This window comes from Stenella coeruleoalba, assembly GCF_951394435.1.
Source record: "Stenella coeruleoalba genome assembly, contig: scaffold_67, whole genome shotgun sequence".
NCBI classification, from domain to species: Eukaryota; Metazoa; Chordata; class Mammalia; order Artiodactyla; family Delphinidae; genus Stenella; species Stenella coeruleoalba.
Window position 1 is genome coordinate 970744 of NW_027646450.1, and position 23719 is coordinate 994462.

The 23719-nt window shown below is 43.5% G+C and overlaps 1 long non-coding RNA gene across 7 annotated transcripts in view; it reads right to left on the minus strand.

Moving 5' to 3' along the window:
• LOC307181100 overlaps positions 1–18461 on the minus strand; it is a 732180-nt gene extending 713719 nt beyond the window's left edge. For all 7 annotated transcript variants that reach the window (XR_013825897.1, XR_013825898.1, XR_013825899.1 and 4 more), the window contains exon 1: positions 18380–18461. This is a non-coding gene — a long non-coding RNA (uncharacterized lncRNA). The remainder of the gene's footprint in view (positions 1–18379) is intronic.
• Positions 18462–23719: the final 5258 nt, after the last annotated feature.

Genomic DNA, 23719 nt, shown 5'->3' on the forward strand with positions numbered 1-23719 from the left:
CATGTGGAACCTAGGGTATGATCAATTGTGTGATTGGGAGACGTGTTCAAATATGTCTCAGTTTTCCTCCCCTGGTACTCGGGTGCAACATTCCAGACGCTTTACTAACACTCTCCCCACTTGGAGAGTCAGTCCCTTTAACCTCCTGTTTGGCCCAGTTTGCAATTTCTGCGGAAGATGAACAGGAATAGCGAGAACCAATGAGAGACTAGCTGGAGGTGTCTGGACGGGCAAATTTAACTCTCATTTCCCACCAGGAAGAGGAATTAACCAAAGGCTCAGCGTGCCGTGCCGGAAGCAGATTAGGGCCTGAAGCCATCCTGCGGTGTTGCGGCCAGGTCACAAGAAAGCGAGTTGAAGAAAGGAGCTCAGAGGCACTGTAATGCACAAACCTGCAGAGTTATAAATGACAGCTATCGTCCAAAAATATACTGAAGTAATGCTGCCAAGAGGACTTGAAAGTGGGGCAGAATTGCAGGAAACCGATTTCAGGAGGTAGACTGGAATTGCATTGAAAGCATAGGAAAAGAGGCAGAACGTCCACAATGATGCACTTGGCCAAAAAGGGCGTATGTGTTTTTTCCTGAATATATTCAGGGAAAAACGCATACGCCCTTTTTGGCCAACCAAGCAAGCTTGCAAAGGAAATCTGCACTACAATGAAGTCTCACTTCCCCCCGGTCAAAAGGGCCATCTGAAAAAAGTGTAAAATCCAGAAAGGCAGGACAGTCCATGGAGAAACGGGAGCCTTGTTATGCTGATGGGCGGGATGTAAATTGCCAACAGACACTCGGGAGAAGTGTATGGTGTTTCCTGAAACATCTAAAAAACAAAGCAACAGAGCCTAGGGCACTTCCACTTATGGTCCTATAGCTTAGGGAAATTAAAATAAAAAAGACACAGCCACCCCAAAGTTTGGGACGCCTCTGTTTACAAGAACCTCGTTTACCGTACAAGTTCAATATCACAGAAAGTGAAAAATGGATAAAGAACTTGTGGTACTTACGTACAATGCAGCATCACTCAGCAATGAAATCTATGTCATCAGGCCCGTAGCAGCATAATGAGTGGATTCAGGTACGATGATTCTAACTGAAATAAGTCACACAGAAAAAGAAACATCATAAGATATCACTAATACACGGAATGTAAACTTGGCTACACAGGAACTGAATTCCAAAACAGAACAGGGTCTCAAATTTAGAAAACCACCATATGCTTGCTTAAGGGGAAAGGTGAGTTGGGGTGCTGCATAAAACCAGAGATTGAAATGAGCACAGATAAAGTTCCTTAAGCCAAATATGGAATAGACAAGAGCTACTCCTTGCTCAATGAAATGGACTCAACACCCCATATTAAACGCCTAAGAATGTACCCGACTAGTAAGTATCTTAAAACCTATGGATTGCTATGTCTCCAAAAGAGAATCAAGCGTGTGTACAGGGGCATAAACGCAGCAGTGATAGGATTGGAGAGGTTCAGTGAGCAAATGAAGACCCTTTGAAGTCATATTGCATGGTACCCATTTCACGGGTCTCAACTCTCCAGGTTTAAGGTATTCTTCCTTCAGCTAAAACATGCATGTGGAACCCAGAGTATGATCAACCGTGTGAACGGGAGACGTGTTCAAATATGTCTCAGTTTTCCTCCCCTGGTACTCGGGTGCAACATTCCAGACGCTTTACTAACACTCTCCCCACTTGGAGAGTCAGCGCCTTTAACCTCCTGTGTGGCCCAGTTTGCAATTTCTGCGGAAGATGAACAGGACTAGGGAGAACCAACGACAGACTAGCTGGAGGTGTCTGGACGGGCAAATTTAACTCTCATTTCCCACCAGGAAGAGGAAATAACCAAAGGCTCAGCGTGCCGTGCCGGAACCAGATTAGGGCCTGAAGCCATCCTGCGGTGTTGCGGCCAGCTCAAAAGAAAGCGAGTTGAAGAAAGGAGTTCAGGGGTACTGTAATTCACAAACCTGCAGAGTTATAAATGACAGCTATCGTCCAAAAAAATATACTGAAGTAAGGCTGCCAAGAGGACTTGAATGCGGGGCAGAATTTCAGGAAACCGATTTCAGGAGGTAGACTGGAATTGCATTGAAAGCATAGGAAAAGAGGCAGAACGTCCACAATGATGCACTTGGCCAAAAAGGGCGTATGCGTTTTTTCCTGAATATATTCAGGAAAAAACGCATACGCGCTTTTTGGCCAACCAAGCAAGCTTGCAAAGGAAATCTGCACTACAATGAAGTCTCACTTCCCCCCGGTCAAAAGGGCCATCTGAAAAAAGTGTAAAATCCAGAAAGGCAGGACAGGCCATGGAGAACTGGGAGCCTTGTTATGCTGATGGGCGGGATGTAAATTGCCAACAGACACTCGGGAGAAGTGTATGGTGTTTCCTGAAACTTCTAAAAAACAAAGCAACAGAGCCTAAGGCACTTCCACTTATGGTCCTATAGCTTAGGGAAATTAAAATCAAAAAGACACAGCCACCCCAAAATTTGGAACAGCTCTGTTTACAAGAACCTCGTTTACAGTACAAGTTCAACATCGCAGAAAGTGAAAAATGGATAAAGAACTTGTGGTATTTACTTACAAAGCAATATCACTCAGCAATGAAATCTATGTCATCAGGCCCTTAGCAGCACAATGAGTGGATTCAGGTATGATGATTCTAACTGAAATAAGTCACACAGAAAAAGAAACATCATAAGATATCAGTAATACACGGAATGTAAACTTGGCTACACAGGAACTGAATTACAGAACAGAACAGGGTCTCAAATTTAGAAAACCAACTTATGCTTGCTTAAGGGGAAAGGTGAGTTGGGGTGCTGCATAAAACCAGAGATTGAAATAAGCACAGATAAAGTTCCTTAAGCCAAATATGGAATAGACAAGAGCTACTCCTTGCTCAATGAAATGGACTCAACACCCCATATTAAACGCAAAAGAATGTACCCGACTAGTAAGTATCTTAATACCTATGGATTGCTATGTCTCCAAAAGAGAATCAAGCGTGTGTACAGGGGCATAAACGCAGCAGTGATAGGATTGGAGAGGTTCAGTGAGCAAATGAAGACCCTTTGAAGTCATATTGCATGGTACCCATTTCACGGGTCTCAACTCTCCAGGTTTAAGGTATTCTTCCTTCAGCTAAAACATGCATGTGGAACCCAGAGTATGATCAACCGTGTGAACGGGAGACGTGTTCAAATATGTCTCAGTTTTCCTCCCCTGGTACTCGGGTGCAACATTCCAGACGCTTTACTAACACTCTCCCCACTTGGAGAGTCAGCGCCTTTAACCTCCTGTGTGGCCCAGTTTGCAATTTCTGCGGAAGATGAACAGGAATAGGGAGAACCAACGACAGACTAGCTGGAGGTGTCTGGACGGGCAAATTTAACTCTCATTTCCCACCAGGAAGAGGAAATAACCAAAGGCTCAGCGTGCCGTGCCGGAACCAGATTAGGGCCTGAAGCCATCCTGCGGTGTTGCGGCCAGCTCAAAAGAAAGCGAGTTGAAGAAAGGAGTTCAGGGGTACTGTAATTCACAAACCTGCAGAGTTATAAATGACAGCTATCGTCCAAAAATATACTGAAGTAAGGCTGCCAAGAGGACTTGAATGCGGGGCAGAATTGCAGGAAACCGATTTCAGGAGGTAGACTGGAATTGCATTGAAAGCATAGGAAAAGAGGCAGAACGTCCACAATGATGCACTTGGCCAAAAAGGGCGTATGCGTTTTTTCCTGAATATATTCAGGAAAAAACACATACGCGCTTTTTGGCCAACCAAGCAAGCTTGCAAAGGAAATCTGCACTACAATGAAGTCTCACTTCCCCCCGGTCAAAAGGGCCATCTGAAAAAAGTGTAAAATCCAGAAAGGCAGGACAGGCCATGGAGAACTGGGAGCCTTGTTATGCTGATGGGCGGGATGTAAATTGCCAACAGACACTCGGGAGAAGTGTATGGTGTTTCCTGAAACATCTGAAAAACAAAGCAACAGAGCCTAGGACACTTCCACTTATGGTCCTATAGCTTAGGGAAATTAAAATCAAAAAGACACAGCCACCCCAAAGTTGGGACGCCTCTGTTTACAAGAACCTCGTTTACAGTACAAGTTCAACAACGCAGAAAGTGAAAAATGGATAAAGAAGTTGTGGTATTAACTTACAAAACAATATCACTCAGCAATGAAATCTATGTCATCAGGCCCTTAGCAGCACAATGAGTGGATTCAGGTATGATGATTCTAACTGAAATAAGTCACACAGAAAAAGAAACATCATAAGATATCAGTAATAAACGGAATGTAAACTTGGCTACACAGGAACTGAATTACAGAACAGAACAGTGTCTCAAATTTAGAAAACCAACTTATGCTTGCTTAGGGGAAAGGTGAGTTGGGGTGCTGCATAAAACCAGAGATTGAAATGAGCACAGATAAAGTTCCTTAAGCCAAATATGGAATAGACAAGAGCTACTCTTTGCTCAACGAAATGGACTCAACACCGCATATTAAACGCCTAAGAATGTACCTGACTAGTAAGTATCTTAAAACCTATGGATTGCTATATCTCCGAAAGAGAATCAAGCATGTGTACGGGGACATAAACGCAGCAGTGATAGGATTGGAGAGGTTCGGTGAGCAAATGAAGACCCTTTGAAATCATATTGCATGGTACCTATTCCACGGGTCTCAACTCTCCAGGTTTAAGATATTCTTCCTTCAGCTAAAACATGCATGTGAAACCCAGAGTATGATCAACCATGTGATCGGGAGACATGTTCAAATATGTCTCAGTTTTCGTACCCTGGTACTCGGTTGCAACATTCCAGACGCTTTACTAACACTCTCCCCACTTGGAGAGTCTGCGCCTTTAACCTCCTGTTTGGCCCAGTTTGCAATTTCTGCGGAAGATGAACAGGAATAGCGAGAACCAATGAGAGACTAGCTGGAGGTGTCTGGACGGGCAAATTTAACTCTCATTTCCCACCAGGAAGAGGAATTAAACAAAGGCTCAGCGTGCCGTGCCGGAACCAGATTAGGGCCTGAAGCCATCCTGCGGTGTTGCGGCCAGCTCACAAGAAAGCGAGTTGAAGAAAGGAGCTCAGGGGCACTGTAATGCACAAACCTGCAGAGTTATAAATGACAGCTATCGTCCAAAAATATACTGAAGTAAGGCTGCCAAGAGGACTTGAAAGTGGGGCAGAATTGCAGGAAACCGATTTCAGGAGGTAGACTGGAATTGCATTGAAAGCATAGGAAAAGAGGCAGAACGTCCACAATGATGCACTTGGCCAAAAAGGGCGTATGCGTTTTTTCCTGAATATATTCAGGAAAAAACGCATACGCTCTTTTTGGCCAACCAAGCAAGCTTGCAAAGGAAATCTGCACTACAATGAAGTCTCACTTTCCCTGGTAAAAAGGGCCATCTAAAAAAAGTGTAAAATCCAGAAAGGCAGGACAGGCCATGGAGAACTGGGAGCCTTGTTATGCTGATGGGCGGGATGTAAATTGCCAACAGACACTCGGGAGAAGTGTATGGTGTTTCCTGAAACTTCTAAAAAACAAAGCAACAGAGCCTAAGGCACTTCCACTTATGGTCCTATAGCTTAGGGAAATTAAAATCAAAAAGACACAGCCACCCCAAAATTTGGAACAGCTCTGTTTACAAGAACCTCGTTTACCGTACAAGTTCAACATCGCAGAAAGTGAAAAATGGATAAAGAACTTGTGGTATTTACTTACAAAGCAATATCACTCAGCAATGAAATCTATGTCATCAGGCCCTTAGCAGCACAATGAGTGGATTCAGGTATGATGATTCTAACTGAAATAAGTCACACAGAAAAAGAAACATCATAAGATATCAGTAATACACGGAATGTAAACTTGGCTACACAGGAACTGAATTACAGGACAGAACAGGGTCTCAAATTTAGAAAACCAACTTATGCTTGCTTAAGGGGAAAGGTGAGTTGGGGTGCTGCATAAAACCAGAGATTGAAATAAGCACAGATAAAGTTCCTTAAGCCAAATATGGAATAGACAAGAGCTACTCCTTGCTCGACGAAAAGGACTCAACACCCCATATTAAACGCCTAAGAATGTACCTGACTAGTAAGTATCTTTAAACCTATGGATTGCTATGTCTCCGAAAGGGAATCAAGCATGTGTACAGGGGCATAAACACAGCAGTGATAGGATTGGAGAGATTCGGTGAGCAAATGTAGGCCCTTTGTAGTCATATTGCATGGTACCCATTCCACGGGTTTCAACTACCCAGTTTTAAGGTATTCTTCCTTCAGCTAAAACATGCATGTGGAACCTAGAGTATGATTCACCATGTGATCGGGAGACGTGTTCAAATATGTCTCAGTTTTCGTACCCTGGTACTTGGGTGCAACATTCCAGACGCTTTACTAACACTCTCCCGACTTGGAAAGTCAGTACCTTTAACCTCCTGTTTCGCCCAGTTTGCAATTTCTGCGGAAGATGAACAGGAATAGCGAGAACCAATGAGAGACTAGCTGGAGGTGTCTGGACGGGCAAATTTAACTCTCATTTCCTACCAGGAAGAGGAAATAACCAAAGGCTCAGCGTGCCGGGCTAGAACCAAATAAGGGCCTGAAGCCATCCTGCGGTGTTGCGGCCAGCTCGAAAGAAAGCGAGTTGAAGAAAGAAGCTCAGGGGCACTGTAATTCACAAACCTGCAGAGTTATAAATGACAGCTATCGTCCAAAAATATACTGAAGTAAGGCTGCCAAGAGGACTTGAAAGCGGGGCAGAATTGCAGGAAACCGATTTCAGGAGGTAGACTGGAATTGCATTGAAAGCATAGGAAAAGAGGCAGAACGTCCACAATGATGCACTTGGCCAAAAAGGGCGTATGCGTTTTTTCCTGAATATATTCAGGAAAAAACGCATACGCCCTTTTTGGCCAACTAAGCAAGCTTGCAAAGGAAATCTGCACTACAATGAAGTCTCACTTCCCCCCGGTCAAAAGGGCCATCTGAAAAAAGTGTAAAATCCAGAAAGGCAGGACAGGCCATGGAGAACTGGGAGCCTTGTTATGCTGATGGGCGGGATGTAAATTGCCAACAGACACTCGGGAGAAGTGTATGGTGTTTCCTGAAACATCTAAAAAACAAAGCAACAGAGCCTAGGGCACTTCCACTTATGGTCCTATAGCTTAGGGAAATTAAAATCAAAAAGACCCAGCCACCCCAAAGTTTGGGGCGCCTCTGTTTACAAGAACCTCGTTTACCGTACAAGTTCAATATCACAGAAAGTGAAAAATGGATAAAGAACTTGTGGTACTTACGTACAATGCCGTATCACTCAGCAATGAAATCTATGTCATCAGGCCCGTAGCAGCATAATGAGTGGATTCAGGTACGATGATTCTAACTGAAATAAGTCACACAGAAAAAGAAACATCATAAGATATCACTAATACACGGAATGTAACTTGGCTACACAGGAACTGAATTCCAAAACAGAACAGGGTCTCAAATTTAGAAAACCAACTTATGCTTGCTTAAGGGGAAAGGTGAGTTGGGGTGCTGCATAAAACCAGAGATTGAAATAAGCACAGATAAAGTTCCTTAAGCCAAATATGGAATAGACAAGAGCTACTCCTTGCTCAACGAAAAGGACTCAACACCCCATATTAAACGCCTAAGAATGTACCTGACTAGTAAGTATCTTAAAACCTATGGATTGCTATGTCTCCGAAAGGGAATCAAGCATGTGTACAGGGGCATAAACACAGCAGTGATAGGATTGGAGAGATTCGGTGAGCAAATGAAGGCCCTTTGTAGTCATATTGCATGGTACCCATTCCACGGGTTTCAACTAACCAGTTTTAAGGTATTCTTCCTTCAGCTAAAACATGCATGTGGAACCTAGAGTATGATTAACCATGTGACCGGGAGACGTGTTCAAATAAGTCTCAGTTTTCGTACCCTGGTACTCGGGTGCAACATTCCAGACGCTTTACTAACACTCTCCCGACTTGGAGAGTCAGTCCCTTTAACCTCCTGTTTCCCCCAGTTTGCAATTTCTGAGGAAGATGAACAGGAATAGCGAGAACCAATGAGAGACTAGCTGGAGGTGTCTGGACGGGCAAATTTAACTCTCATTTCCTACCAGGAAGAGGAATTAACCAAAGGCTCAGCGTGCCGTGCCGGAACCAGATTAGGGCCTGAAGCCATCCTGCGGTGTTGCGGCCAGGTCAAAAGAAAGCGAGTTGAAGAAAGGAGCTCAGGGGCACTGTAATTCACAAACCTGCAGAGTTATAAATGACAGCTATCATCCAAAAATATACTGAAGTAAGGCTGCCAAGAGGACTTGAAAGCGGGGCAGAATTGCAGGAAACCGATTTCAAGAGGTAGACTGGAATTGCATTGAAAGCCTAGGAAAAGAGGCAGAACGTCCACAATGATGCACTTGGCCAAAAAGGGCGTATGCGTTTTTTCCTGAATATATTCAGGAAAAAACGCATACGCTGTTTTTGGCCAACCAAGCAAACTTGCAAAGGAAATCTGCACTACAATGAAGTCTCACTTCCCCCCGGTCAAAAGGGCCATCTGAAAAAAGTGTAAAATCCAGAAAGGCTGGACAGGCCATGGAGAACTGGGAGCCTTGTTATGCTGATGGGCGGGATGTAAATTGCCAACAGACACTTGGGAGAAGTGTATGGTGTTTCCTGAAACATCTAAACAACAAAGCAACATAGCCTAGGGCACTTCCACTTATGGTCCTATAGCTTAGGGAAATTAAAATCAAAAAGACACAGCCACCCCAAAGTTTGGGACGCATCTGTTTACAAGAACCTCGTTTACCGTACAAGTTCAATATCACAGAAAGTGAAAAATGGATAAAGAACTTGTGGTACTTACGTACAATGCAGCATCACTCAGCAATGAAATCTATGTCATCAGGCCCGTAGCAGCATAATGAGTGGATTCAGGTACAATGATTCTAACTGAAATAAGTCACACAGAAAAAGAAACATCATAAGATATCACTAATACACAGAATGTAAACTTGGCTACACAGGAACTGAATTCCAAAAGAGAACAGGGTCTCAAATTTACAAAACCAACTTATGCTTGCTTAAGGGGAAAGGTGAGTTGGGGTGCTGCATAAAACCAGAGATTGAAATGAGCACAGATAAAGTTCCTTAAGCCAAATATGGAATAGACAAGAGCTACTCCTTGCTCAACGAAATGGACTCAACACCCCATATTAAACGCCTAAGAATGTACCTGACTAGTAAGTATCTTAAAACCTATGGATTGCTATGTCTCCAAAAGAGAATCAAGCGTGTGTACAGGGGCATAAACGCAGCAGTGATAGGATTGGAGAGGTTCGGTGAGCAAATGAAGACCCTTTGAACTCATATTGCATGGTACCCATTCCACGGGTCTCAACTCTCCAGGTTTAAGGTATTCTTCCTTCAGCTAAAACATGCATGCAGAACCCAGAGTATGATCAACCGTGTGAACGGGAGACGTGTTCAAATATGTCTCATTTTTCCACCCCTGGTACTTGGGTGCAACATTCCAGATGCTTTACTAACACTCTCCCGACTTGGAGACTCAGTCCCTTTAACCTCCTGTTTGGTCCAGTTTGCAATTTCTGCGGAAGATGAACAAGAATAGCGAGAACCAATGAGAGACTAGCTGGAGGTGTCTGGACGGGCAAATTTAACTCTCATTTCCCACCAGTAAGAGGAATTAACCAAAGGCTCAGCGTGCCGTGCCAGAACCAGATTAGGGCCTGAAGCCATCCTGCGGTGTTGCGGCCAGCTCACAAGAAAGCGAGTTGAAGAAAGGAGCTCAGGGGCACTGTAATTCACAAACGTGCAGAGTTATAAATGACAGCTATCGTCCAAAAATATACTGAAGTAAGGCTGCCAAGAGGACTTGAAAGCGTGGCAGAATTGCAGGAAACCGATTTCAGAAGGTAGACTGCAATTGCATTGAAAGCATAGGAAAAGAGGCAGAACGTCCACAATGATGCACTTGGCCAAAAAGGGCGTATGCGTTTTTTCCTGAATATATTCAGGAAAAAACGCATACGCCCTTTTTGGCCAACCAAGCAAGCTTGCAAAGGAAATCTGCTCTACAATGAAGTCTCACTTCCCCCCGGTCAAAAGGGCCATCAGAAAAAAGTGTAAAATCCAGAAAGACAGGACAGGCCACGGAGAACTGGGAGCCTTGTTATGCTGATGGGCGGGATGTAAATTGCCAAGAGACACTCGGGAGAAGTGTATGGTGTTTCCTGAAACATCTAAAAAACAAAGAAACAGAGCCTAGGGCACTTCCACTTATGGTCTTATAGCTTAGGGAAATTAAAATCAAAAAGACACAGCCACCGCAAAGTTTGGAACGGCTCTGTTTACAAGAACCTCGTTTACAGTACAAGTTCAACATCGCAGAAATTGAAAAATGGATAAAGAACTTGTGGTAATTAGTTACAAAGCAATATCACTCAGCAATGAAATCTATGTCATCAGGCCCTTAGCAGCACAATGAGTGGATTCAGGTATGATGATTCTAACGGAAATAAGTCACACAGAAAAAGAAACATCATAAGATATCACTAATACACGGAATGTAAACTTGGCTACACAGGAACTGAATTACAGAACAGAACAGTGTCTCAAATTTAGAAAACCAACTTATGCTTGCTTAAGGGGAAAGGTGAGTTGGGGTGCTGCATAAAACCAGAGATTGAAATGAGCACAGATAAAGTTCCTTAAGCCAAATATGGAATAGACAAGAGCTACTCCTTGCTCAATGAAATGGACTTAACACCCCATATTAAACTCCTAAGAATGTACCTGACTAGTAAGTAACTTAAAACCTATGGATTGCTATGTCTCCGAAAGAGAATCAAGCATGTGTACAGGGGAATAAACGCAGCAGTGATAGGATTGGAGAGATTCGGTGAGCAAATGAAGACCCTTTGAAGTCATATTGCATGGTACCCATTCCACGGGTTTCAACTACCCAGTTTTAAGGTATTCTTCCTTCAGCTAAAACATGCATGTGGAACCTAGAGTATGATCAACCATGTGATCAGGAGACGTGTTCAAATATGTCTCAGTTTTCGTACCCTGGTACTCGGGTGCAACATTCCAGACGCTTTACTAACACTCTCCCCACTTGGAGAGTCAGCGCCTTTAACCTCCTGTTTGGCCCAGTTTGCAATTTCTGCGGAAGATGAACAGGAATAGCGAGAACCAATGAGAGACTAGCTGGAGGTGTCTGGACGGGCAAATTTAACTCTCATTTCCCACCAGGAAGAGGAAATAACCAAAGGCTCAGCGTGCCGTGCCGGAACCAGATTAGGGCCTGAAGCCATCCTGCGGTGTTGCAGCCAGGTCACAAGAAAGCGAGTTGAAGAAAGGAGCTCAGGGGCACTGTAATTCACAGACCTGCAGAGTTATAAATGACAGCTATCGTCCAAAAATATACTGAAGTAAGGCTGCCAAGAGGACTTGAAAGTGGGGCAGAATTGCAGGAAACCAATTTTAGGAGGTAGACTGGAATTGCATTTCAAGCATAGGAAAAGAGGCAGAACGTCCACAATGATGCACTTGGCCAAAAAGGGCGTATGCGTTTTTTCCTGAATATATTCAGGAAAAAACGCATACGCCCTTTTTGGCCAACCAAGCAAGCTTGCAAAGGAAATCTGCACTACAATGAAGTCTCACTTCTCCCCGGTCAAAAGGGCCATCTGAAAAAAGTGTAAAATCCAGAAAGGCAGGACAGGCCATGGAGAACTGGGAGCCTTGTTATGCTGATGGGCGGGATGTAAATTGCCAACAGACACTTGGGAGAAGTGTATGGTGTTTCCTGAAACATCTAAAAAACAAAGCAAGAGAGCCTAGGGCACTTCCACTTATGGTCCTATAGCTTAGGGAAATTAAAATCAAAAAGACACAGCCACCCCAAAGTTTGGGACGGCTCTGTTTACAAGAACCTCGTTTACAGTACAAGTTCAACATCGCAGAAAGTGAAAAATGGATAAAGAAGTTGTGGTATTTACTTACAAAGCAATATCACTCAGCAATGAAATCTATGTCATCAGGCCCTTAGCAGCACAATGAGTGGATTCAGGTACGATGATTCTAACTGAAATAAGTCACACAGAAAAAGAAACATCATAAGATAACACTAATACACGGAATGTAACTTGGCTACACAGGAACTGAATTCCAAAACAGAACAGGGTCTCAAATTTAGAAAACCAACTTATGCTTGCTTAAGGGGAAAGGTGAGTTGGGGTGCTGCATAAAACCAGAGATTGAAATGAGCACAGATAAAGTTCCTTAAGCCAAATATGGAATAGACAAGAGCTACTCCTTGCTCAATGAAATGGACTTAACACCCCATATTAAACTCCTAAGAATGTACCTGACTAGTAAGTAACTTAAAACCTATGGATTGCTATGTCTCCGAAAGAGAATCAAGCATGTGTACAGGGGAATAAACGCAGCAGTGATAGGATTGGAGAGATTCGGTGAGCAAATGAAGACCCTTTGAAGTCATATTGCATGGTACCCATTCCACGGGTTTCAACTACCCAGTTTTAAGGTATTCTTCCTTCAGCTAAAACATGCATGTGGAACCTAGAGTATGATCAACCATGTGATCGGGAGACGTGTTCAAATATGTCTCAGTTTTCGTACCCTGGTACTCGGGTGCAACATTCCAGACGCTTTACTAACACTCTCCCCACTTGGAGAGTCAGCGCCTTTAACCTCCTGTTTGGCCCAGTTTGCAATTTCTGCGGAAGATGAACAGGAATAGCGAGAACCAATGAGAGACTAGCTGGAGGTGTCTGGACGGGCAAATTTAACTCTCATTTCCCACCAGGAAGAGGAAATAACCAAAGGCTCAGCGTGCCGTGCCGGAACCAGATTAGGGCCTGAAGCCATCCTGCGGTGTTGCAGCCAGGTCACAAGAAAGCGAGTTGAAGAAAGGAGCTCAGGGGCACTGTAATTCACAGACCTGCAGAGTTATAAATGACAGCTATCGTCCAAAAATATACTGAAGTAAGGCTGCCAAGAGGACTTGAAAGTGGGGCAGAATTGCAGGAAACCAATTTTAGGAGGTAGACTGGAATTGCATTTCAAGCATAGGAAAAGAGGCAGAACGTCCACAATGATGCACTTGGCCAAAAAGGGCGTATGCGTTTTTTCCTGAATATATTCAGGAAAAAACGCATACGCCCTTTTTGGCCAACCAAGCAAGCTTGCAAAGGAAATCTGCACTACAATGAAGTCTCACTTCTCCCCGGTCAAAAGGGCCATCTGAAAAAAGTGTAAAATCCAGAAAGGCAGGACAGGCCATGGAGAACTGGGAGCCTTGTTATGCTGATGGGCGGGATGTAAATTGCCAACAGACACTTGGGAGAAGTGTATGGTGTTTCCTGAAACATCTAAAAAACAAAGCAAGAGAGCCTAGGGCACTTCCACTTATGGTCCTATAGCTTAGGGAAATTAAAATCAAAAAGACACAGCCACCCCAAAGTTTGGGACGGCTCTGTTTACAAGAACCTCGTTTACAGTACAAGTTCAACATCGCAGAAAGTGAAAAATGGATAAAGAAGTTGTGGTATTTACTTACAAAGCAATATCACTCAGCAATGAAATCTATGTCATCAGGCCCTTAGCAGCACAATGAGTGGATTCAGGTACGATGATTCTAACTGAAATAAGTCACACAGAAAAAGAAACATCATAAGATAACACTAATACACGGAATGTAACTTGGCTACACAGGAACTGAATTCCAAAACAGAACAGGGTCTCAAATTTAGAAAACCAACTTATGCTTGCTTAAGGGGAAAGGTGAGTTGGGGTGCTGCATAAAACCAGAGATTGAAATGAGCACAGATAAAGTTCCTTAAGCCAAATATGGAATAGACAAGAGCTACTCCTTGCTCAATGAAATGGACTTAACACCCCATATTAAACTCCTAAGAATGTACCTGACTAGTAAGTAACTTAAAACCTATGGATTGCTATGTCTCCGAAAGAGAATCAAGCATGTGTACAGGGGAATAAACGCAGCAGTGATAGGATTGGAGAGATTCGGTGAGCAAATGAAGACCCTTTGAAGTCATATTGCATGGTACCCATTCCACGGGTTTCAACTACCCAGTTTTAAGGTATTCTTCCTTCAGCTAAAACATGCATGTGGAACCTAGAGTATGATCAACCATGTGATCGGGAGACGTGTTCAAATATGTCTCAGTTTTCGTACCCTGGTACTCGGGTGCAACATTCCAGACGCTTTACTAACACTCTCCCCACTTGGAGAGTCAGCGCCTTTAACCTCCTGTTTGGCCCAGTTTGCAATTTCTGCGGAAGATGAACAGGAATAGCGAGAACCAATGAGAGACTAGCTGGAGGTGTCTGGACGGGCAAATTTAACTCTCATTTCCCACCAGGAAGAGGAAATAACCAAAGGCTCAGCGTGCCGTGCCGGAACCAGATTAGGGCCTGAAGCCATCCTGCGGTGTTGCAGCCAGGTCACAAGAAAGCGAGTTGAAGAAAGGAGCTCAGGGGCACTGTAATTCACAGACCTGCAGAGTTATAAATGACAGCTATCGTCCAAAAATATACTGAAGTAAGGCTGCCAAGAGGACTTGAAAGTGGGGCAGAATTGCAGGAAACCAATTTTAGGAGGTAGACTGGAATTGCATTGAAAGCATAGGAAAAGAGGCAGAACGTCCACAATGATGCACTTGGCCAAAAAGGGCGTATGCGTTTTTTCCTGAATATATTCAGGAAAAAACGCATACGCCCTTTTTGGCCAACCAAGCAAGCTTGCAAAGGAAATCTGCACTACAATGAAGTCTCACTTCTCCCCGGTCAAAAGGGCCATCTGAAAAAAGTGTAAAATCCAGAAAGGCAGGACAGGCCATGGAGAACTGGGAGCCTTGTTATGCTGATGGGCGGGATGTAAATTGCCAACAGACACTTGGGAGAAGTGTATGGTGTTTCCTGAAACATCTAAAAAACAAAGCAAGAGAGCCTAGGGCACTTCCACTTATGGTCCTATAGCTTAGGGAAATTAAAATCAAAAAGACACAGCCACCCCAAAGTTTGGGACGGCTCTGTTTACAAGAACCTCGTTTACAGTACAAGTTCAACATCGCAGAAAGTGAAAAATGGATAAAGAAGTTGTGGTATTTACTTACAAAGCAATATCACTCAGCAATGAAATCTATGTCATCAGGCCCTTAGCAGCACAATGAGTGGATTCAGGTACGATGATTCTAACTGAAATAAGTCACACAGAAAAAGAAACATCATAAGATAACACTAATACACGGAATGTAACTTGGCTACACAGGAACTGAATTCCAAAACAGAACAGGGTCTCAAATTTAGAAAACCAACTTATGCTTGCTTAAGGGGAAAGGTGAGTTGGGGTGCTGCATAAAACCAGAGATTGAAATGAGCACAGATAAAGTTCCTTAAGCCAAATATGGAATAGACAAGAGCTACTCCTTGCTCAATGAAATGGACTTAACACCCCATATTAAACTCCTAAGAATGTACCTGACTAGTAAGTAACTTAAAACCTATGGATTGCTATGTCTCCGAAAGAGAATCAAGCATGTGTACAGGGGAATAAACGCAGCAGTGATAGGATTGGAGAGATTCGGTGAGCAAATGAAGACCCTTTGAAGTCATATTGCATGGTACCCATTCCACGGGTTTCAACTACCCAGTTTTAAGGTATTCTTCCTTCAGCTAAAACATGCATGTGGAACCTAGAGTATGATCAACCATGTGATCGGGAGACGTGTTCAAATATGTCTCAGTTTTCGTACCCTGGTACTCGGGTGCAACATTCCAGACGCTTTACTAACACTCTCCCCACTTGGAGAGTCAGCGCCTTTAACCTCCTGTTTGGCCCAGTTTGCAATTTCTGCGGAAGATGAACAGGAATAGCGAGAACCAATGAGAGACTAGCTGGAGGTGTCTGGACGGGCAAATTTAACTCTCATTTCCCACCAGGAAGAGGAAATAACCAAAGGCTCAGCGTGCCGTGCCGGAACCAGATTAGGGCCTGAAGCCATCCTGCGGTGTTGCAGCCAGGTCACAAGAAAGCGAGTTGAAGAAAGGAGCTCAGGGGCACTGTAATTCACAGACCTGCAGAGTTATAAATGACAGCTATCGTCCAAAAATATACTGAAGTAAGGCTGCCAAGAGGACTTGAAAGTGGGGCAGAATTGCAGGAAACCAATTTTAGGAGGTAGACTGGAATTGCATTGAAAGCATAGGAAAAGAGGCAGAACGTCCACAATGATGCACTTGGCCAAAAAGGGCGTATGCGTTTTTTCCTGAATATATTCAGGAAAAAACGCATACGCCCTTTTTGGCCAACCAAGCAAGCTTGCAAAGGAAATCTGCACTACAATGAAGTCTCACTTCTCCCCGGTCAAAAGGGCCATCTGAAAAAAGTGTAAAATCCAGAAAGGCAGGACAGGCCATGGAGAACTGGGAGCCTTGTTATGCTGATGGGCGGGATGGAAATTGCCAACAGACACTTGGGAGAAGTGTATGGTGTTTCCTGAAACATCTAAAAAACAAAGCAAGAGAGCCTAGGGCACTTCCACTTATGGTCCTATAGCTTAGGGAAATTAAAATCAAAAAGACACAGCCACCCCAAAGTTTGGGACGGCTCTGTTTACAAGAACCTCGTTTACAGTACAAGTTCAACATCGCAGAAAGTGAAAAATGGATAAAGAAGTTGTGGTATTTACTTACAAAGCAATATCACTCAGCAATGAAATCTATGTCATCAGGCCCTTAGCAGCACAATGAGTGGATTCAGGTACGATGATTCTAACTGAAATAAGTCACACAGAAAAAGAAACATCATAAGATAACACTAATACACGGAATGTAACTTGGCTACACAGGAACTGAATTCCAAAACAGAACAGGGTCTCAAATTTAGAAAACCAACTTATGCTTGCTTAAGGGGAAAGGTGAGTTGGGGTGCTGCATAAAACCAGAGATTGAAATGAGCACAGATAAAGTTCTTTAAGCCAAATATGGAATAGACAAGAGCTACTCCTTGCTCAACGAAATGGACTCAACTCCTCAAATTAAAGGCCTAAGAATGTAACTGACTAGTAAGTATCTTAAAACCTATGGATTGCTAGGTCTCCGAAAGAGAATCAAGCATGTGTACAGGGGCATAAACGCAGCAGTGATAGGATTGGAGAGATTCGGTGAGCAAATGAAGACGCTTTGAAGTCATATTGCATGGTACCCATTCCACGGGTTTCAACTACCCAGTTTTAAGGTATTCTTCCTTCAGCTAAAACATGCATGTGGAACCTAGAGTATGATCAACCATGTGATTGGGAGACATGTTCAAATATGTCTCAGTTTTCGTACCCTGGTACTCGGGTGCAAAATTCCAGACGCTTTACTAACACTCTCCCGACTTGGAGAGTCAGTCCCTTTAACCTCCTGATTGGCCCAGTTTGCAGTTTCTGCGGAAGATGAACGGGAATAGGGAGAACCAATGAGAGACAAGATGGAGGTGTCTGGACGGGCAAATTTATCTCTCATTTCCTACCAGGAAGAGGAATTAACAAAAGGCTCAGCGTGCCGTGCCAGAACCAGATTAGGGCCTGAAGCCATCCTGCGGTGTTGCGCCCAGGTCACAAGAAAGCGAGTTGAAGAAAAGAGCTCAGGGGCACTGTAATTCACAAACCTGCAGAGTTATAAATGACAGCTATCATCCAAAAATATACTGAAGTAAGGCTGCCAAGAGGACTTGAAAGCGGGGCAGAATTGCAGGAAACCGATTTCAGAAGGTAGACTGGAATTGCATTGAAAGCATAGGAAAAGAGGCAGAACGTCCACAATGATGCACTTGACCAAAAGGGCGTATGCGTTTTTTCCTGAATATATTCAGGAAAAAACGCATACGCCCTTTTTGGCCAACCAAGCAAGCTTGCAAAGGAAATCTGCACTACAATGAAGTCTCACTTCCCCCCGGTCAAAAGGGCCATCTGAAAAAAGTGTAAAATCCAGAAAGGCAGGACAGGCCATGGAGAACTGGGAGCCTTGTTATGCTGATGGGCGGGATGTAAATTGCCAACAGACACTCGGGAGAAGTGTATGGTGTTTCCTGAAACTTCTAAAAAACAAAGCAACAGAGCCTAAGGCACTTCCACTTATGGTCCTATAGCTTAGGGAAATTAAAATCAAAAAGACACAGCCACCCCAAAATTTGGAACAGCTCTGTTTACAAGAACCTCGTTTACAGTACAAGTTCAACATCGCAGAAAGTGAAAAATGGATAAAGAACTTGTGGTATTTACTTACAAAGCAATATCACTCAGCAATGAAATCTATGTCATCAGGCCCTTAGCATCACAATGAGTGGATTCAGGTATGATGATTCTAACAGAAATAAGTCACACAGAAAAAGAAACATCATAAGATATCAGTAATACACGGAATGTAAACTTGGCTACACAGGAACTGAATTACAAAACAGAACAGGGTCTCAAATTTAGAAAACCAACTTATGCTTGCTTAAGGGGAAAGGTGAGTTGGGGTGCTGCATAAAACCAGAGATTGAAATAAGCACAGATAAAGTTCCTTAAGCCAAATATGGAATAGACAAGAGCTACTCCTTGCTCAACGAAAAGGACTCAACACCCCATATTAAACGCCTAAGAATGTACTTGACTAGTAAGTATCTTAAAACCTATGGATTGCTATGTCTCCGAAAGGGAATCAAGCATGTGTACAGTGGCATAAACACAGCAGTGATAGGATTGGAGAGATTCGGTGAGCAAATGAAGGCCCTTTGTAGTCATATTGCATGGTACCCATTCCACGGGTTTCAACTAACCAGTTTTAAGGTATTCTTCCTTCAGCTAAAACATGCATGTGGAACCTAGAGTATGATTAACCATGTGATCGGGAGACGTGTTCAAATATGTCTCAGTTTTCGTACCCTGGTACTCGGGTGCAACATTCCAGACGCTTTACTAACACTCTCCCGACTTGGAGAGTCAGTACCTTTAACCTCCTGTTTCGCCCAGTTTGCAATTTCTGCGGAAGATCAACAGGAATAGCGAGAACCAATGAGAGAATAGCTGGAGTTGTCTGGACGGGCAAATTTAACTCTCATTTCCTACCAGGAAGAGGAATTAACCAAAGGCTCAGCGTGCCGGGCTAGAACCAAATAAGGGCCTGAAGCCATCCTGCGGTGTTGCGGCCAGGTCAAAAGAAAGCGAGTTGAAGAAAGGAGCTCAGGGGCACTGTAATTCACAAACCTGCAGAGTTATAAATGACAGCTATCATCCAAAAATATACTGAAGTAAGGCTGCCAAGAGGACTTGAAAGCGGGGCAGAATTGCAGGAAACCGATTTCAGGAGGTAGACTGGAATTGCATTGAAAGCATAGGAAAAGAGGCAGAACGTCCACAATGATGCACTTGGCCAAAAAGGGCGTATGCGTTTTTTCCTGAATATATTCAGGAAAAAACGCATACGCTGTTTTTGGCCAACCAAGCAAACTTGCAAAGGAAATCTGCACTACAATGAAGTCTCACTTCCCCCCGGTCAAAAGGACCATCTGAAAAAAGTGTAAAATCCAGAAAGGCTGGACAGGCCATGGAGAACTGGGAGCCTTGTTATGCTGATGGGCGGGATGTAAATTGCCAACAGACACTCGGGAGAAGTGTATGGTGTTTCCTGAAACATCTAAACAACAAAGCAACAGAGCCTAGGGCACTTCCACTTATGGTCCTATAGCTTAGGGAAATTAAAATCAAAAAGACACAGCCACCCCAAAGTTTGGGACGCCTCTGTTTACAAGAACCTCGTTTACCGTACAAGTTCAATATCACAGAAAGTGAAAAATGGATAAAGAACTTGTGGTACTTACGTACAATGCAGCATCACTCAGCAATGAAATCTATGTCATCAGGCCCGTAGCAGCATAATGAGTGGATTCAGGTACAATGATTCTAACTGAAATAAGTCACACAGAAAAAGAAACATCATAGGATATCACTAATACACAGAATGTAAACTTGGCTACACAGGAACTGAATTCCAAAAGAGAACAGGGTCTCAAATTTAGAAAACCAACTTATGCTTGCTTAAGGGGAAAGGTGAGTTGGGGTGCTGCATAAAACCAGAGATTGAAATGAGCACAGATAAAGTTCCTTAAGCCAAATATGGAATAGACAAGAGCTACTCCTTGCTCAACGAAATGGACTCAACACCCCATATTAAACGCCTAAGAATGTACCTGACTAGTAAGTATCTTAAAACCTATGGATTGCTATGTCTCCAAAAGAGAATCAAGCGTGTGTACAGGGGCATAAACGCAGCAGTGATAGGATTGGAGAGGTTCGGTGAGCAAATGAAGACCCTTTGAAGTTATATTGCATGGTACCCATTCCACGGGTCTCAACTCTCCAGGTTTAAGGTATTCTTCCTTCAGCTAAAACATGCATGCAGAACCTAGAGTATGATCAACCGTGTGAACGGGAGACGTGTTCAAATATGTCTCAGTTTTCCTCCCCTGGTACTTGGGTGCAACATTCCAGACGCTTTACTAACACTCTACCGACTTGGAGACTCAGTCCCTTTAACCTCCTGTTTGGCCCAGTTTGCAATTTCTGCGGAAGATGAACAGGAATAGGGAGAACCAATGAGAGACTAGCTGGAGGTGTCTGGACATGCAAATTTAACTCTCATTTCCCACCAGGAAGAGGAAATAACCAAAGGCTCAGCATGCCGTGCCGGAACCAGATTAGGGCCTGAAGCCATCCTGCGGTGTTGCGGCCATGTCACAAGAAAGCGAGTTGAAGAAAGGAGCTCAGGGGCACTGTAATGCAGAAACCTGCAGAGTTATAAATGACAGCTATCGTCCAAAAATATACTGAAGTAAGGCTGCCAAGAGGACTTGAAAGCGGGGCAGAATTGCAGGAAACCGATTTCAGGAGGTAGACTGGAATTGCACTGAAATCATAGGAAAAGAGGCAGAACGTCCACAATGATGCACTTGGCCAAAAAGGGCGTATGCGTTTTTTCCTGAATATATTCAGGAAAAAACGCATACGCCCTTTTTGGCCAACCAAGCAAGCTTGCAAAGGAAATCTGCACTACAATGAAGTCTCACTTCCCCCCGGTCAAAAGGGCCATCTGAAAAAAGTGTAAAATCCAGAAAGGCAGGACAGGCCATGGAGAACTGGGAGCCTTGTTATGCTGATGGGCGGGATGTAAATTGCCAACAGACACTCGGGAGAAGTGTATGGTGTTTCCTGAAACATCTAAAAAACAAAGCAACAGAGCCTAGGGCACTTCCACTTATGGTCCTATAGCTTAGGGAAATTAAAATCAAAAAGACACTGCCACCCCAAAGTTTGGGACGCCTCTGTTTACAAGAACCTCGTTTACCGTACAAGTTCAATATCACAGAAAGTGAAAAATGGATAAAGAACTTGTGGTACTTACGTACAATGCAGTATCACTCAGCAATGAAATCTATGTCATCAGGCCCGTAGCAGCATAATGAGTGGAGTCAGGTACGATGATTCTAACTGAAATAAGTCACACAGAAAAAGAAACATCATAAGATATCACTAATACACGGAATGTAAACTTGGCTACACAGGAACTGAATTCCAAAACAGAACAGGGTCTCAAATTTAGAAAACCACCTTATGCTTGCTTAAGGGGAAAGGTGAGTTGGGGTGCTGCATAAAACCAGAGATTGAAATGAGCACAGATAAAGTTCCTTAAGCCAAATATGGAATAGACAAGAGCTACTCCTTTGTCAATGAAATGGACTCAACACCCCATATTAAACACCTAAGAATGTACCCGACTAGTAAGTATCTTAAAACCCATGGATTGCTATGTCTCCAAAAGAGAATCAAGCGTGCGTACAGGGGCATAAACGCAGCAGTGATAGGATTGGAGAGGTTCGGTGAGCAAATGAAGACCCTTTGAAGTCATATTGCATGGTACCCATTCCACGGGTCTCAACTCTCCAGGTTTAAGGTATTCTTCCTTCAGCTAAAACATGCATGTGGAACCTAGAGTATGATCAACCATGTGATCGGGAGACGTGTTCAAATATGTCTCAGTTTTCGTACCCTGGTAACCGTGTGCAAAATTCCACACGCTTTACTAACACTCTCCCGACTTGGAGAGACAGTCCCTTTAACCTCCTGTTTGGCCCAGTTTGCAGTTTCTGCGGAAGATGAACAGGAATATGGAGAACCAATGAGAGACAAGATGGAGGTGTCTGGACGGGCAAATTTAACTCTCATTTCCTACCAGGAAGAGGAATTAACAAAAGGCTCAGCGTACCGTGCCAGAACCAGATTAGGGCCTGAAGCCATCCTGCGGTGTTGCGGCCAGGTCACAAGAAAGCGAGTTGAAGAAAAGAGCTCAGGGGCACTGTAATTCACAAACCTGCAGAGTTATAAATGACAGCTATCATCCAAAAATATACTGAAGTAAGGCTGCCAAGAGGACTTGAAAGCAGGGCAGAATTGCAAGAAACCGATTTCAGAAGGTAGACTGGAATTGCATTGAAAACATAGGAAAAGAGGCAGAACGTCCACAATGATGCACTTGACCAAAAGGGCGTATGCGTTTTTTCCTGAATATATTCAGGAAAAAACGCATATGCCCTTTTTGGCCAGCCAAGCAAGCTTGCAAAGGAAATCTGCACTACAATGAAGTCTCACTTCCCCCTGGTCAAAAGGGCCATCTGAAAAAAGTGTAAAATCCAGAAAGGCAGGACAGGCCATGGAGAACTTGGAGCCTTGTTATGCTGATGGGCGGGATGTGAATTGCCAACAGACACTCGGGAGAAGTGTATGGTGTTTCCTGAAACTTCTAAAAAACAAAGCAACAGAGCCTAAGGCACTTCCACTTATGGTCCTATAGCTTAGGGAAATTAAAATCAAAAAGACACAGCCACCCCAAAATTTGGAACAGCTCTGTTTACAAGAACCTCGTTTACAGTACAAGTTCAACATCGCAGAAAGTGAAAAATGGATAAAGAACTTGTGGTATTTACTTACAAAGCAATATCACTCAGCAATGAAATCTATGTCATCAGGACCTTCGCAGCACAATGAGTGGATTCAGGTATGATGATTCTAACGGAAATAAGTCACACAGAAAAAGAAACATCATAAGATATCAGTAATACACGGAATGTAAACTTGGCTACACAGGAACTGAATTACAGAACAGAACAGTGTCTCAAATTTAGAAAACCAACTTATGCTTGCTTAAGGGGAAAGGTGAGTTGGGGTGCTGCATAAAACCAGAGATTGAAATGAGCACAGATAAAGTTCCTTAAGCCAAATATGGAATAGACAAGAACTACTACTTGCTCAACGAAAAGGACTCAACACCCAATATTAAACTCCTAAGAATGTACCTGACTAGTAAGTATCTTAAAACCTATGGATTGCTATGTCTCCAAAAGAGAATCAAGCGTGTGTACAGGGGAATAAACGCAGCAGTGATAGGATTGGAGAGATTCGGTGAGCAAATGAAGACCCTTTGAAGTCATATTGCATGGTACCCATTCCACGGGTTTCAACTACCCAGTTTTAAGGTATTCTTCCTTCAGCTAAAACATGCATGTGGAACCTAGAGTATGATCAACC